Source organism: Giraffa tippelskirchi, chromosome 8 (genome assembly GCF_054371585.1).
Source record: "Giraffa tippelskirchi isolate mGirTip1 chromosome 8, T2T-mGirTip1v1.2.pri, whole genome shotgun sequence".
Lineage (NCBI taxonomy): Eukaryota > Metazoa > Chordata > Mammalia > Artiodactyla > Giraffidae > Giraffa > Giraffa tippelskirchi.
Genome location: NC_137282.1, coordinates 37,370,060 through 37,385,906, shown reverse-complemented (window position 1 = coordinate 37,385,906; position 15,847 = coordinate 37,370,060). Strand labels below are relative to the sequence as shown.

The 15,847-nt window shown below is 37.3% G+C and overlaps 1 protein-coding gene across 6 annotated transcripts in view; it reads right to left on the bottom strand.

The window, feature by feature from the left end:
* LOC145518862 (uncharacterized) overlaps window positions 1-15,847 on the bottom strand; it is a 1,117,244-nt gene that overhangs the window by 470,665 nt on the left and 630,732 nt on the right. Inside the window, exon 7 of one of the 6 annotated variants that reach the window (XR_014063352.1) lies at window positions 8,885-9,015. The exons of the other annotated variants lie outside the window; for them this stretch is intronic. The gene's annotated coding sequence lies outside the window, so the exon portion shown is untranslated. The remainder of the gene's footprint in view (window positions 1-8,884; window positions 9,016-15,847) is intronic. 6 annotated transcript variants of the gene reach the window in all.

Genomic DNA, 15,847 nt, shown 5'->3' with positions numbered 1-15,847 from the left:
GAATTTTCCACAGTTTATTGTGATCCACACAGTCAAAAGCTTTGGCATAGTCAATAAAGCAGAAATAGATGTTTTTCTGGAACTCTCTTGCTTTTTCGATGATCCAGTGGATGTTGGCAATTTGATCTCTGGTTCCTCTGCCTTTTATAAAACCAGCTTGAACATCTGGAGGTTCACGGTTCACGTATTGCTGAAGCCTGGCTTGGAGAATTTTGAGCATTTCTTTTTTTTTTTTAATTATTTATTTCTTTTTTAAAAATTATTTTATTTTCTATTTTTTAATTTTACAATATTATATTTGTTTTGCCATACATTGACATGAATCCACCATGGGTGTACATGTTTTCCCCTTCCAGAATCCCACTTCTTAAAAAGAATACATTCGAATCAGTTCTAATGAGCATTTCTTTACTAGCATGTGAGACGAGTGCAATTGTGCAGTAGTTTGAGCATTCTTTGGCATTGCCTTTCTTTGGGATTGGAATGAAAACTGACCTTTTCCAGTCCGGTGGCCAAATTTGATTTGACCTAAATCAAATAGCTTATGCTTATACGGTGGAAGTCAGAAACAGATTGAAAGGACTAGATCTGATAGACAGAGTGCCTGATGAACTATGGACGGAGCATCGTGACACTGGACAGGACACAGGGATCAAGACAAAGAAATGCAAGAAAAAGCAAAACGGCTGTCTGAGGAAGCCTTACAAATAGCTGTGAAAAGAAGAGAAGTGAAAAGCAAAGGAGAAAAAGGAAAGATATTCCCATTTGAATGCAGAGTTCCAAAGAATAGCAAGGAGAGATAAGAAAGCCTTCCTCAGCGATCAATGCAAAGAAATAGAGGAAAACAAGAGAATGGGAAAGACTAGAGATCTCTTCAAGAAAATGAGAGATACCAAGGGAACATTTCATGCAAAGATGGGCTCGATAAAGGACAGAAATGGTATGGACCTAACAGAAGCTGAAGATATTAAGAAGAGGTGGCAATAATACACAGAAGAACTGTACAAAAAAGATCTTCAGGACAGATAATCACGATGGTGTGATCACTCACCTAGAGCCAGACATCCTAGAATGTGAAGTCAAGTGGGCCTTAGAAAGCATCACTATGAACAAAGCTAGTGGAGGTGATGGAATTCCAGTTGAGCTATTTCAAATCCTGAAAGATGATGCTGTGAAAGTGCTACACTCAATATGCCAGCAAATTTGGAAAACTCAGCAGTGGCCACAGGACTGGAAAAGGTCAATGGATAAAATAGCCATTAAAAAATTACTTTAAGATAAACACCTCATTCACTTAAATTGTGCAAATTACAGACGTATCCTATACAATGAGATTATTTCATAGAAGACTTTAGCCTAAACTGTGCATTTAGGAGAGGATTTTTAGAAAAGAAACAATGTTCAGTTGAGGCCTGAAAGAGTAGTTAAGTTAGGAACTTCCCTGGCAGTCCAGTGGTTAAAACTCCTGGCTTCCTTGCATGGGGTGTGGGCTGATCTCTCATTGGGGAATTAAGGTCCTACATATGAAGTTGCATGATCAAAAAAAGAAGGAAAAATAGTAGTTAAGTTTGAAGTAGTTGTGAAGTACAACAATCCCAAGATAGTGTGTGTGGGAATTTAGGAAATTAGAAAAACCCAATTGGCTCAAATAAAACGAGAGGGGTAAAGAGGAGGGCAAGATGAAACGGAGATCTTGCTGGAAATTTTGAGGGCATGTTGGGCTTTGAGATTATAAAGCACCTAGAAGTTATTAAATGTTTTTAAAAAGAGAAGAGGCATGATCATCATTTTTGCTATAAACCAACTCTGTTTTGTGAAGCCCTGGGAGTAACTAAGAACTATGGATGGAAAATAAGAAAAAAACAAAAACAAAAAAACAATTTCCAGCTCACTTCAAAATCTCACTGCTTCTGTAACCCCTGTATTTACCTGACTGATCGATATACTGGAACCAAAATTCCCACATACAGCACTTATTATGTAAGTGGTTTTGAAAATGGTCTATGTTTTAAGAAGTCTTCTGTCCTCAAAAAAAATCTTTGCTCTGATTCTAAAATGTTCAGTCATTTTATTATTATTTATAATAATTAAATACAGCATAAGACATCATAAACTCAACATTGACACCTTTCAGTCAGTCAGTTCAGTAGCTCAGTTGTGTCCGACTCTTTGTGGCCCCATGAACCACAGCACGCCAGGCCTCCCTGCCCATCACCAACTGCCAGATCCACCCAAACCAATGTCCATTGAGTCAGTGATGCCATCCAACTAATTCATCCTTTGTTGTCCCTGTCATCCTCTGTGTTGAAATTCATCATTCAATATTAAAAAAAAATCTGACATCATTGTTTAAAACTTACTTTCTGTTCTTGTTCTTATACACATTGAAAGGAACTTTGGTTTTGAGTATAAGAAATTTATTTGTAAATTATTGGGATTTGTTCATGTTTTGATCAAAACAATTTCAGAGCAAAAAAACACAATGGCATTAATGAATGATGTGCTTGTAATTTTCTCCATGCTAATACGATTTTAATTAAATAACAAACTTTTACATATAAACTTATGTATACTTATTATGTACATATACATGCATGTATATATGTGATAAATGTCATATCATTGTTGTTGTTCAGCCACTAAGTCATGTCTGACTCTTTGTAATCCAATTAACTGAAGCATCCCAGGCTTCTCTGTCCTTCACTATCGCCAGGAGTTTTCTCAAGTTCAAGTCCAATGAGTCAGACATGCCATCCAAACACGTCATCTTCTGTAACCCTCTTCTACTGTACTCAATCTTTCCCATCATCAGGATCATTTCCAATGTGTTGGCTCTTGGCATCAGGTGGTCAAAGTATTGGAGCTTAAGCTTCAGCATAAATCCTTTCAATGAACATTCAGGACTAATTTCCTTTAGGATTGACTGGTTTGATCTCCTTGCAGTCCAAGGTACTCTCAAGAGTCTTCTCCAACACCACAGTTCAAAAGTATCAAATCTTTGGTGCTCAGCCTTCTTTATACTCCACCTATCACATCCATACATGACTACTGGAAAAACCATAGATTGGACAAGATAAATCTTTGTTTTTTTGCATTTCTTTCTCTTGGGGATGGTCTTGAACCCTGTCTCTGACAAAATGTGGTCCACTGGAGAAGGCAATGGCATACCACTTCAGTATTCTTGCTTTGAGAACACCATTAACAATATGAAAAACACAAAAAGATGGGACACTGAAAGATAAACTCACCACGTTTGTAGGTGCCCAATCTGCTACTGGAGATCAGTGGAGAAATAACTCCAGAAAGAATGAAGAGACAGAACCAAAGCAAAAACAACACCCAGTTGTGGATGTGACTGGTGATAGAAGCGAAGTCCAATGCTGTAAAGAGCAATATTGCATAGGGACCTGGAATGTTAGGTCCATGAATCAAGGCAAATTGGAAGTGGTTGAACAGGAGATGGCAAGAGTGAATGTCAACATTTAAGGAATCAGTGAACTAAAATGGACTTCAATGGGTGAATTTAACTCAGATGACCATTATATCTACTACTGTGGACAAGAATCCCTTGGAAGAAATGGAGTAGTCATCATATTCAACAGAAGAGTCCAAAATGCAGTACTTGGGTGCAATTTCAAAAATGACAGGATAATCTCTGTTCGTTTCCAAAGCAAACCATTCAATACCACTGTAATCCAAGTATATGCCCCGACCAGTAACCCTGAAGAAGCTGAAGTTGAACAGTTCTATGAAGACCTACAAGACCTTCTAGAACTAACACTCAAAAAAGATGTCCTTTTCATTATAAGGGACTGGAATGCAAAAGTAGGGAGTCAAGAAACATCTGGAATAACAGGCAAATTTGGCCTTGGAGTACAGAAAGAAGCAGGGGAAAAGCTAATAGAGTTCTGCCAAGAGAACACACTGGCCATAGCAAACACTTTCTTCCAATAACACAAGAGAAGACTCAACACATGAACATCACCAGATGGTCAATACCAAAATCAGATTGATTATATTCTTTGCAGACAAAGATGAAGAAGCTGTATACAGTCAGCAAAAACAAGACCAGGAGCTGACTGTGGCTCACATTATGAACTCCTTATTGACAAATTCAGACTTAAACTGAAGAAAGTAGGGAAAACCACTAGACCATTCAGGTATAACCTAAATCAAATCCATTACGATTACACAGTGTAAGGGAGAAATAGATTCAAGGGATTAGATCTGATAGACAGAGTGCCTGATGAACTATGGATGGAGGTTCATGACATTGTGCAGGACACAAGGATCAAGACAAAGAAATGCAAGAAAAAGCAAAATGGCTGTCCGAGGAAGCCTTACAAATAGCTGTGAAAAAAAGAGAAGTGAAAAGCAAAGGAGAAAAGGAAAGATATACACATTTGAATGCAGAGATCCACAGAATAGCAAGGAGAGATAAGAACGCCTTCCTCAGTGATCAATGCAAAGAAATAGAGGAAACAATAGAATGGGAAAGCCTAGAGAGCTCTTCAAGAGAATTAGAGATACCAAGGGAACATTTCATGCAAAGATGGGCTCGATAAAGGACAGAAATGGTATGGACCTAAGAGAAGCAGAACATATTAAGAAGAGGTGGCAAGAATATATAGAAGAACTATACAAAAAAGATCTTTATGATCTAGATAACAAGGATGGTGTGATGACTCACCTAGAGCCAGACGTCCTAGAATGTAAAGTCAAGCGGGCCTTAGAAAGCATCAGTACAAACAAACCTAGTGAAGGTGATGGAATTCCAGTTGAGCTATTTCAAATCCTAAAAGATGATGCTGTGAAAGTGCTACACTCAATATGCCAGCAAATTTGGAAAACTCAGCAGTGGCCACAGGACTGGAAAAGGTCCATTTTCATTCCAGTCCCAAAGAAAAGCAACACTAAAGAATGCTCAAACTAACACACAACTGCTCTCATCTCACACGCTAGCCAAGCAATACTCAAAATTCTCCAAGCCAGGCTTCAACAGTACATGAACCATGAACTTCCAGATGTTCAAGCTGGTTTTAGAAAAAGCAGAGGAACCAGAGATCAAATTGCCAACATCTGTTGGATTATTGAAAAAGCTAGAGAGTTCCAGAAAAACATCCACTTCTGCTTTGTTTACTATGCCAACACCTTTGATTGTGTGGATCACAACAAACTTTGGAAAATTCTTCAAGAGATGGGAATACCAAACCACCTGACCTGCCTCTTGAGAAATCTGTATACAGGTCAGGAAGCAACAGTTAGAACTGGACATGGAACAACAGACTGGTTCCAAATTGGGAAAGGAGTATGTCAAGGCTGTATATTGTCACTCTGCTTATTTAACTTATATGCAGAGTACATCATTAGAAATGCTGGACTGGATGAAGCACAAGTTGGAATGCCCACCAAACCAAACAAAAGAGGAGGAGGTAGGGAGTCTACCTGAAAAATAATTCAGAATTATGATAGTAAAAATGATCCAAAATCTTGAAAACAAAATGGAATTATAGATAAATAGTGTGGAGACAAGGATTGAGAAGATGCAAGAAATGTTTAACAAGGACCTGGAAGAGATAAAAAAAGGGTCAATCAATAATGAATAATGCAATAACTGAGATCAAAAACACTCTGGAGGGAGCCAACAGTAGAATAACTGAGGCAGAAGATAGGATAAGTGAGGTTGAAGATAGAATGGTTGAAATAAATGAAGCAGAGAGGAAGAAAGAAAAAAGAATTAAAAGAAATGAGGACAACCTCGGAGACTTCTGGGACAATGTCAAATGCCCCAACATTCAAATCCTAGGAATCCCAGAGGAAGAAGACAAAAATAAAGGCCTTGAAAAAATACTTGTGGAGATAATGGTTGAAAATTCCCCTAAAATGGGGAAGGAAATAGCCACCCAAGTCCAAGAAACCCAGAGAGTCCCAAAGAGAATAAATCCAAGGTGAAACACCCAAGGACACATACTAATCAAACTAACGAAGTTCAAACACAAAGAACAAATATTAAAAGCAGCAAGGGAAAAACAACAAATAATACACAAGGGGATTCCCATAAGGATAACAGCTGATCTTTCAATAGAAACTCTTCAGGCCAGAAGGGAATGGTAGGACATACTTAAAGTGATGAAAGAGAAAAACCTACAACCCATATTACTGTACCCAGCAAGGATCTCATTCAGATATGAAGAAGTCAAAAGCTTCACAGACAAGCGAAAGCTGACAGAATTCATACCACCAAACCAGCTCTTCAACAAATGTTAAAGGATCTTCTCTAGACAGGAAATACAGACAAAGTGTATAAACTTGAACCCAAAACAACAAAGTAAATGGAAATGGGATCGTACTTATCAATAATTACATTAAATGTAAATGGGTTGAATGCCCCAACCAAAAGACAAAGACTGGCTGAATGGATACAAAATCAAGACCCCTATATATGCTGTCTTCAAGAGACCCACCTCAAAACAAGCGACACATACAGACTGAAAGTGAAGGACTGGGAAAATATATTTCACACAAATGGAGACCAAAAGAAAGCAGGAGTAACAATACTCATATCAGATAAAATAGACTTTGAAATAATGGCCATGAAAACAGACAAACAAGGACACTACATAATGATCAAAGATCAATCCAAGAAGACGATATAACAATTATAAATATACATGCACCCAACACAGGAGCACAGCAAAATGTAAGGCAAATGGTAACAAGTATGAAAGAGGAAATTAATAGTAACACAATAATAGTGGGAGACTCTAATACCCCACTCACACCTATGGACAGATCAACTAAACAGAAAATTAGCAAGGAAACATAAACTTTAAATGATACAATGGACCAGCTAGATCTAATTGATGTCTATAGGACATTTCACCCCAAAACAATGAATTTCACCTTTTTCTCAAGTGCACACGGAACCTGCTCCAGGATAAATCACATCCCGGGCCATAAATCTAGCCTTGGTAAATTCAAAAAAACTGAAATCATTTCAAGCATCTTTTCTGATCACACTGCAGTAAGATTAGATGTCAACTACAGGAAAAAAAAACTATTAAAAATACAAACATGGAGGCTAAACAACACACTTCTGAATAACCAAGAAATCACAGAAGAAATCAAAAAATAAATCAAAATATGCATAAAAATGAATGAAAATGAAAACACGACAACCTATGGTATTCAGTAAAAGCAGTGCTAATGGGAAGGTTCATAGCAATACAAGTTTACCTCAAGAAACAAGAGAACAACCAAATAAATAACCTAACTCTACACCTAAAGCAACTAGGAAAAGAAGAAATGAAGAACTCCAGGGTTAGTAGAAGGAAAGAAATCATAAAAATTAGGGCAGAAATAAATGAAAAAGAAACAAAGGAGATCATAGCAAAAATCAACCAAGCTAAAAGCTGGTTCTTTGAGAAGATAAATAAAATAGATAAACCATTAGTCAGACTCATCAAGAAAAAAAGGGAGAAGAATCAAATCAACAAAATGAGAATGAAAATGGAGAAATCACAACAGACAACACAGAAATACAAAGGATCATGAGAGACTACTATCAGCAACTATATCTCAATAAAATGAACAACTTGGAAGAAATGGACAAATTCTCAGAAAGGTATAACTTTACAAAACTGAACCAGGAAGAAATAGAAAATCTTAACAGACTCATCACAAGCATGGAAATAGAAACTGTAATCAGAAGTCTTCCAGCAAACAAAAGCCCAGAACCAGATGATTTCACACCTGAATTCTACCAAAAATTTAGAGAAGAGCTAACACCTATCCTACTCAAACTCTTCCAGAAAATTGCAAAGGAAGGTAAACTTCCAAACTCATTCTATGAGGCCACCATCACCCTAATACCAAAACCTGACAAAGATGCCACAAAAAAAGAAAACTACAGGCCAATATCTTTGATGAACATAGATGCAAAAATCCTTAACAAAATTCTTGCAAACAGAATCCAACAACATATTAAAAAGATCATCCATCATGACCAAGTGGGCTTTATCCCAGGGATGCAAGGATTCTTCAATATTTGCAAATCAATCAATGTGACAAACCACATTAACAAATTGAAAGATAAAAACCATATGATTGGAAGGACTGATGCTGAAGCTGAAACTCCAATACTTTGTCCACCTGATGTGAAGAACTGATTCATTGGAAAAGATCCTGATGCTGGGAAAGATTGAGGGCAGGAGAAAAAGAGGAAGACAGAGGATGAGATGGTTGGATGGCATCACTGACTCGATGGACATGAGTCTGAGCAAGCTCTTGGAGTTGGTGATGGACAGGAAAGCCTGATGTGCTGCAGTCCATGGGGTCATGATGAGTCGGATACACTGAGTGACTGAAGTGAACTGACTGAAGACCTTTTTGTATAGTTCTTCTGTGTATTCTTGCCACCTCTCCTTAGTATCTTCTTCTTCTGTTAGGTCCTTGACCTTCTGTCATTTTTTGTGTCCATCTTTGCATGAAACATTCCCTTTATATCTCCAATTTTCTTGAAGAGATATCTGGTCTTTCCTATTCTATTGCTTTCTTCTACTTCTTTCATTGATCACTTAGGAAGGCTTTCTTATCTCTCCTTGCTATTCTCTGGAACTCTGTGTTCAGTTCAGTATATCTTTCCTTTTCTCCTTTGCCTTTAGCTCCTCTTCTTTTCTCAGCTACTTGTAAGGCCTCCTCAGACAACCACTTTGCCATCTTTCATTTTTTTTTTTTTTTTCCCTTGTAGATGGTTTTCGTCACCACATCCTGTACAACGATATGAACCTCTCTCCATAGTTCATCAGGCATTCTGTCTATCAGATCTAATCCCTTGAATCTATTCATCACCCCCACTGTATAGTCTATTAGATTTAGGCCATACCTGAATAGGCTTGTGGTTTTCCCTACTTTATTCAATTAAAGCTGCATTTTGCCATAAGGAGGTGATGATCTGAGCCATAGTAGGCTCCAGGTCTTGCTTCTGCTGACTGTATACAGCTTCTCCATCTTTGGCTGCAAATAATATAATCAATCTGATTTCAGTATTGACCATCTGGTGATGCCCATATGTAGAGTCGTATGAAACATATATTTCTTGTATTTCTACATAAAACAAATTCATTAAATATTTTTCTGAAACAAGGTAATAAGTCCACCTCTTTTTCAGCAAAAGTACCTAACATTTAAAAAATTTAGAATATAAAAGCAAATACAGCCAGTGTAAAAACCAAACAAACAAACAAAAACATTAAATACTATCACAAATGCCTCTGGTAGGTGTCACTCAATTTTAAATCTAATCATAAATCACCTTTGCACAATGGCAGTGTCAGTGTTTCCTAGCTTCAACTCAACCACAACTATTCCTGATTAAAATGATCATCATTTGCTTACAATGAAAGGCTTCATTGGCTCCTTATAATCTATTATCCACCCAAAAATACAGATGCCTCATCTAATTACAATCATATATACAAAACCAGACTATTAATTTACTTTTGAACTTTTCTCCTCCCATTGTGGAGAAATCTAGGGCTTTGGCATCAAGGGTGAGAGTTTAAGTTCCCCAGTGTCAAAGCTTATGACTCATGGAGCAATGAAAAAAAAAAAAAAAATCCTTGGTTTCTCATTTTTAAAATGGTAGTGTTTCACTCTCTAGCATTCTCATCATGGAAAGTGCACTTATTAGACAATCAGAATTAGTATTGTTCCCCTAACAGAGGAAAATTTTATTTCTAGTAGCTACTAACAGTTGGCTAGCCAAATGTACCATGTCATTTATAGAATAAAATGAAAGAAAGTGAAAAAGTTTCATTTTGATGACTAATCAATAGGTAGCAACAATTATATTATGATCCAGCTTACTTTAACCTTTCATTTCCATTAATCCAGGAACAGAATCCTACAGTAGTAACACGTGAGATAAGTAGAGGCAGAATGAAGTAATACTTCACTGTGAAATAGAGTATTTCTGAGGTCATATCTTATTAGAGATTAGTGCCCCATCCAATCAGGAACCATCTAAACACCTGCATTGTCCCCCAAGTAACCATCTCTTACTCAACTTTCCAACTCCAGTCAATGATCAAATCCCACTGGTTTTCTCATACATTTTCTCCTGAATCTGTTTTCTGTTCTTCATTGCATCTAACATGACTGAATGCCTAAATTCCTAAGTTTGCTTCCAGTTCCATCTCTGCTCCCTCCAATTGTCATTCTGCACTGCAACCAGAAGGATCTTTTTCTGAAAGCAAGCCTAATGATGTCATTTGTCTTGCTCAAAATCATTCAGGAGCCCCTTCACCAGGCACCCAAGTCCTTTTATGAGCTGAACCCCATCTCTTTCTTTGTCCTTGCGTTCTATCTCATCACTGTTGAAATGTGTGCTCTTGCAATTCTTAACTATGATAAGGCATTCACCACATGATTTCTCAGCACTTCCCCTATTGTTCTCTGAATCCAGAATGTCCTCTCTTGTTTGTCTGATTGATTCCCAGTATACTATTTATGTGCCAGCATCTCTCTGAAAGTTTCTTTGCTCTGCATGCACATAGATTAATTCCTTATTACTCTAAATTTTCCCCATTTTTATAACAGAATATATTTTTGTATTAGCTTGTTTATGTCTAAAATTCGGTCTCTTGAGGGAAGGAATATCATCTTTAGAGCAGGACATTTAGATACAGTTGTATTTAATGTGTGAGTTGTTATGTGGAGGGAGAGAGCTATTTCAATACACTCAGGTGTCAAAATGTCTCTGTAAAAGTGCAATATATTTGACTTTCATGAATACTCTTCCCTTATATATAGGTTGTTACATTTCATTTAATAAAATATTACATTCCCATAATATTTTAAATAAAATAAAACCTGTAAGGAAATAAACATATAAAGATAAAATTTTAAGTTTGATAGAACTGAGATCGTATTCCTTCCCGTGATATGATTTAATACCCTTCCAGGCTCTGTTCAAATGGCTAAATGTCTTTAATACTGGTAGAGACTAAGACAGATGATTTAATAAGTTATCACTTAAAGAAATGAGTTAGAACTCCAGGCCAACAAGATAATTTCCACAGAAAGTACAGGAAGAAGTTAATGAAGCAAAACAGGTAATTGCTATAATGAAGACAGGAAAAAGAGGGCATCTAAACTTCGTGATATGCCTGAACACATGATGACATGCAACACTATTTAATTAATAACTGCTTTGGATAGGATTAAAATTGATCATTTGACAATATAATAAAATTATAGTATTTAAATTTTCTTAAATTACCCCAAAATTTTAAGTTGACTAAGAAATTTGGTGATGTTAACCTTTAACTATAAAGATATATTGATTAAGCTATTATTAAACCAACAGTGAATACCAGGAATATATTTATTGAATTTAAGAAATAAATTACTTTTAAGCACTTTGAAAGTATTAACTAGAAAGTCTACAAGGCAACCCTTTTTCAACACCACAGTTCAAAAGCATCAGTTCTTCAGCGCTCAGCTTTCTTCACAGTCCAACTCTCACATCCATACATGACCACTGGAAAAACCATAGCCTTGACTAGATGGACCTTTGTTGACAAAGTAACGTCTCTGCTTTTGAATATGCTGTCTAGGTTGGTCATAACTTTCCTTCCAAGGAGGAAGCATCTTTTAATTTCATGGCTGCAATCACCATCTGCAGTGATTTTGGAGCCCCAAAAATAAAGTCAGCCACTGTTTCCACTGTTTCCCCATTTATTTGCCATGAAGTGATTGTCCCTTATGAATAGTGCTGTTATACAGATTTGTGTATATTTTTTTGCTTGGATATCTGTTTTTAAATTTTTGCTGGTGAACCTAGGCTTAGAATTGGTAGATCATATGGTAATTCTGTGTTTAGCTTTTTGAGGAACCACTAAACTATTTTCCACAGTAGTTGAAACCTGTTAATTTCTACCAGCAATGTCTAATGATTCCAGTGTCTCCACATTCTTGTTACCACTTTTTACTTTCAGGGAGATTGTTATTATTGTTGCCATATAGTGGGTGTCAATAACCTCAGATATACAGATGACACCACCCTTATGGCAGAAAGTGAAGAAGAACTAAAGAGCCTCTTGATGAAAGAGGAGAGTGAAAAGGTTGGCTTAAAGCTCAACATTGAGAAAACTAAGATCATGGCATCCGGCCCCATCACTTCATGGCAGCCATGAAATTAAAAGATGCTTACTACTTGGAAGGAAAGTTATGACTAACCTAGACAGCATATTCAAAAGCAGAGACATTACTTTGTCAACAAAGGTCCATCTAGTCAAGGCTATGGTTTTTCCAGTGGTCATGTATGGATGTGAGAGTTGGACTATAAAAATAGCTGAGTTGTGAAGAATTGATGCTTTCAAACTGTGGTGTTAGAGAAGACTCTTGAGAGTCCCTTGGACTGCAAGGTGATCCAACCAGTCCTTCCTAAAGGAGATCAGTCCTGGGTGTTCATTGGTAGGACTGATTTTGAAGCTGAAATGCCAATATTTTGGCCACCTGATGCAAAGATCTGAGTCATTGGAAAAGACCCTGATGCTGGGAAAGATTGAGGGCAGGAGAGAAGGAGATGACAGAGGATGAGATGGTTGGATGGCATCACCGACTCAATCGGCATGGTTTGGGTGGACTCCAGGAGTTGGTGATGGACAGGGAGGCCTGGTGTGCTGAAGTTCATGGGGTCGCAAAGAGTCAGACACGACTGAGCGAATGAACTGAACTGAAACTAACACAGTATTGTAAATCAGCTATAACGAATCTTTTTTGTTGTTGTTTTTTTTAAGCATTATCTCTATGGCTAGCTTTCAGATGGTTGACAGACTAATATGGGTTTGGATATAGATGTAGATGATATATTAATATATACAGATACAAGTGGAGAAAGAAATGGCAACCCACTCCAGCATTCTTGCCTGGAGAATCCCACGGACAGCACAGCCTAGCAGGCTCCAGTCCATGGGGTCAGAATGAGTCGGGTATGACTGAGCAACTAACACACACAGATACAAGTCCATCCAATTTAATATTTTATTGTCTCGAAATTATATATCAGCAAGAAGTAAATTAGAAAAAAAATCACTCGGGTTATTTTGATTCTTCAGACATCATATACTAGCAAGATTATTCTAACTCTATATCCTTTGTGCTCTTTGCATAAGCAAACATACATATGAAACTCTCAAATTTTAACCATTATAAAAAAATGATCTCACTATGCCCCTCACAAACACTTGGTGAAAAAACATACCCTTAGCTATTCTTATACACATTAGGATCACATCATATTTGAATTCTGCATCCCTTGGCACAGAGCCTGGCATAGTGCTTTTGTGAATGGCCAATACACATCAGATGACGGGAGAGAAGAGTTCAGGGAGCACAGGCACATGCGAGGGAGCCCCGGAGCTGACCTGCTTACCCGCTGTGTGCCATTAGGCAACTTACTCGATGCTTCTGTGCCCCCATTTATTCCCTGTAAAGCAGCAACATCAGACTCTGTGATCCATCCAGCTTTAACTATTTCTTTAATTCCATGAACAAGTAACATAAAGATGATTATCTGACTCTGTGAGGGATGTACTGATGTTAAAACATACGTTAGAGGGCAATATTTTCTTTATGATTTACAGTGCCATGTTCTGACATACCAACAAAAGGACTGAGTAGGTGAAGAGAGAAACCACAGATGTTTGGATGTTCACATTGGCTTATTATCAAGATGCTGAGCCTGACTGCTTTGAAGTGAAAAGCAAACGGAAAATCTCTGGAGGATGAAGCTTCCCCTGAGATTTCTCAAATGTGTTCAGTTCTGGCAGGGCCACTCAGCCCTGCAGAGAATCCTCTTACAACCAAAACAATTGTCAACATTTTGAAATGAAATTCTGAATATTTTTGTACTAATTAATCAAATAGCCCTACACATTAATATTTTAAGTGCCTTTTTATAAAACTGGTATCATGTTCTTAAATTTTTCTGAAAATTGTATAGATAGATATTTAGGTAGAGGTATGTATATGTATATAGTTTTCTCAAGGAAAATATAGTATACTTCAAAACATTCTTATTCTTACTTTTTAATATATGTTTTAGAACTATATGTTTTTCTAAAAAATGCAAGTGGACAATTAAAGCATATTTAAACTTAGTTCTCATTTTCATTAAGCAAAATTCAATGGACAGTTAAATCTATTCCTAGAGCCTTGTCAATTTTATAAAGCCAATTTGATCGATTTATAGTATATTCTACTTGAATTCATTCATAGGAATGGTAAAAGATAGATTTTTATATTCATACTAGATATTGTATTAACACATTGATATTTCGCTTTGCATTGCTATCACTTAAATATGGCTTATATCTTGCTGAGATCCCCAAGAAGGTGCAAAATCTCACTCAGTTTTAGGAATATGAAGAGGCCAAGAAGATGTAGAAGGGATTTCTGTTAAATGGACATGAGTTTGAACAAACTCAGAGAGATAGAAAAGGACAGGAAAGCCTGGTGTGCTGCAGTTTGTGGGGTTACAAAGAGTCGAACACGACTTAGTGACTGAACAACAAAGTGGCTTTGAACTTTGTAGGTTCATATTTTAACAGTTCTATCCCAAGAAAAGAATAACTAATTCTATAAGACAGACCACCTTACTTGTCTCCTGTGAAACCTGTATGTGGATCAAGAAGCAACAGTTAGAACCAGACATGGAACAACAGATATGTTCATATTGTCACTCTGCTCATTTACTGTATATGCAGAGAACATCATATGAAATTCCAGGCTGGGAGAAATATCAACAACCTCAGATATGCAGATGATACCACTCTAATGGCAGAAAGAGCAGAGGATCTAAACAGCCTCTTGATGATGACAAACCTAGACAGCGTATTAAAAAGCAGAGACATCACTTTGCTGACAAAGATCTATATAGTCAAAGCCATGTTTTGTTTTTTTTAGTAGTCAAGTATGGATGTGAGAGTTGGACCATAAAGAAGGCTGAACATCGAAGAATTGATGCTTTTGAATTATGATGCTGGAGAAGATTCTTGAGAGTCCCTTGGACTGCAAGTAGATCAAACCAGTCATTCCTAAAGAAAATCAACCCTGAATATTCATCTGAAGGACCGATGCTGAAGTTGAAGCTCTAATACTTTGGCTACATAACACAAAGAGGTGACTCACTGGAAAAGACCCTGATGCTTGGAAAATTGAAAAGCAAGAGGAGAAGGAGGTGACAGAGGGTGAGATGGTTGGATGACATCTCAGAGTCAATGCACATGAATTTAAGCAAATTCTGGGAAACAGAAGGCTTCCCTGATAGCTCAGTTGGTAAAGAATCCGCCTCATTGCAGGAGACCCCGTTCAATTCCTGGGTCGGGAAGATCCACTGGATAGGCTACCCACTCCAGTATTCTTGGGCTTCCCTTGTGGCTCAGCTGGTAAGGAATCCGCCTGCAGTGTGGGAAATCTGGGTTTGATATCTGGATTGGGAAGATCCCCTGGAGAAGGGAAAGAATACCCAGTCCAATATTCTGGCCCGGTGAATTCCATGGACTATATAGTCTATGGTGTCGCAGAGTCAGATACAACTGAGCAACTTTCACTTTCATTTTCTGGGAAATAGTGGAGGACAGAGAAGGCTGGTATGCTGCAGTTCATGGGGTCTCAAAGAGTTGGACACAACTTAGCAACTGAACAACAACAACAGTAAGGCATTAATAGGCATTAAGAACATAAAATCATTTCACGATCAAATTTAAGTAGTATAGAAAATGACATTCCCTTCTTGGAAAGTCACAATCCTCATCTGTATTTTAAAGCTCTGAGAAATCCC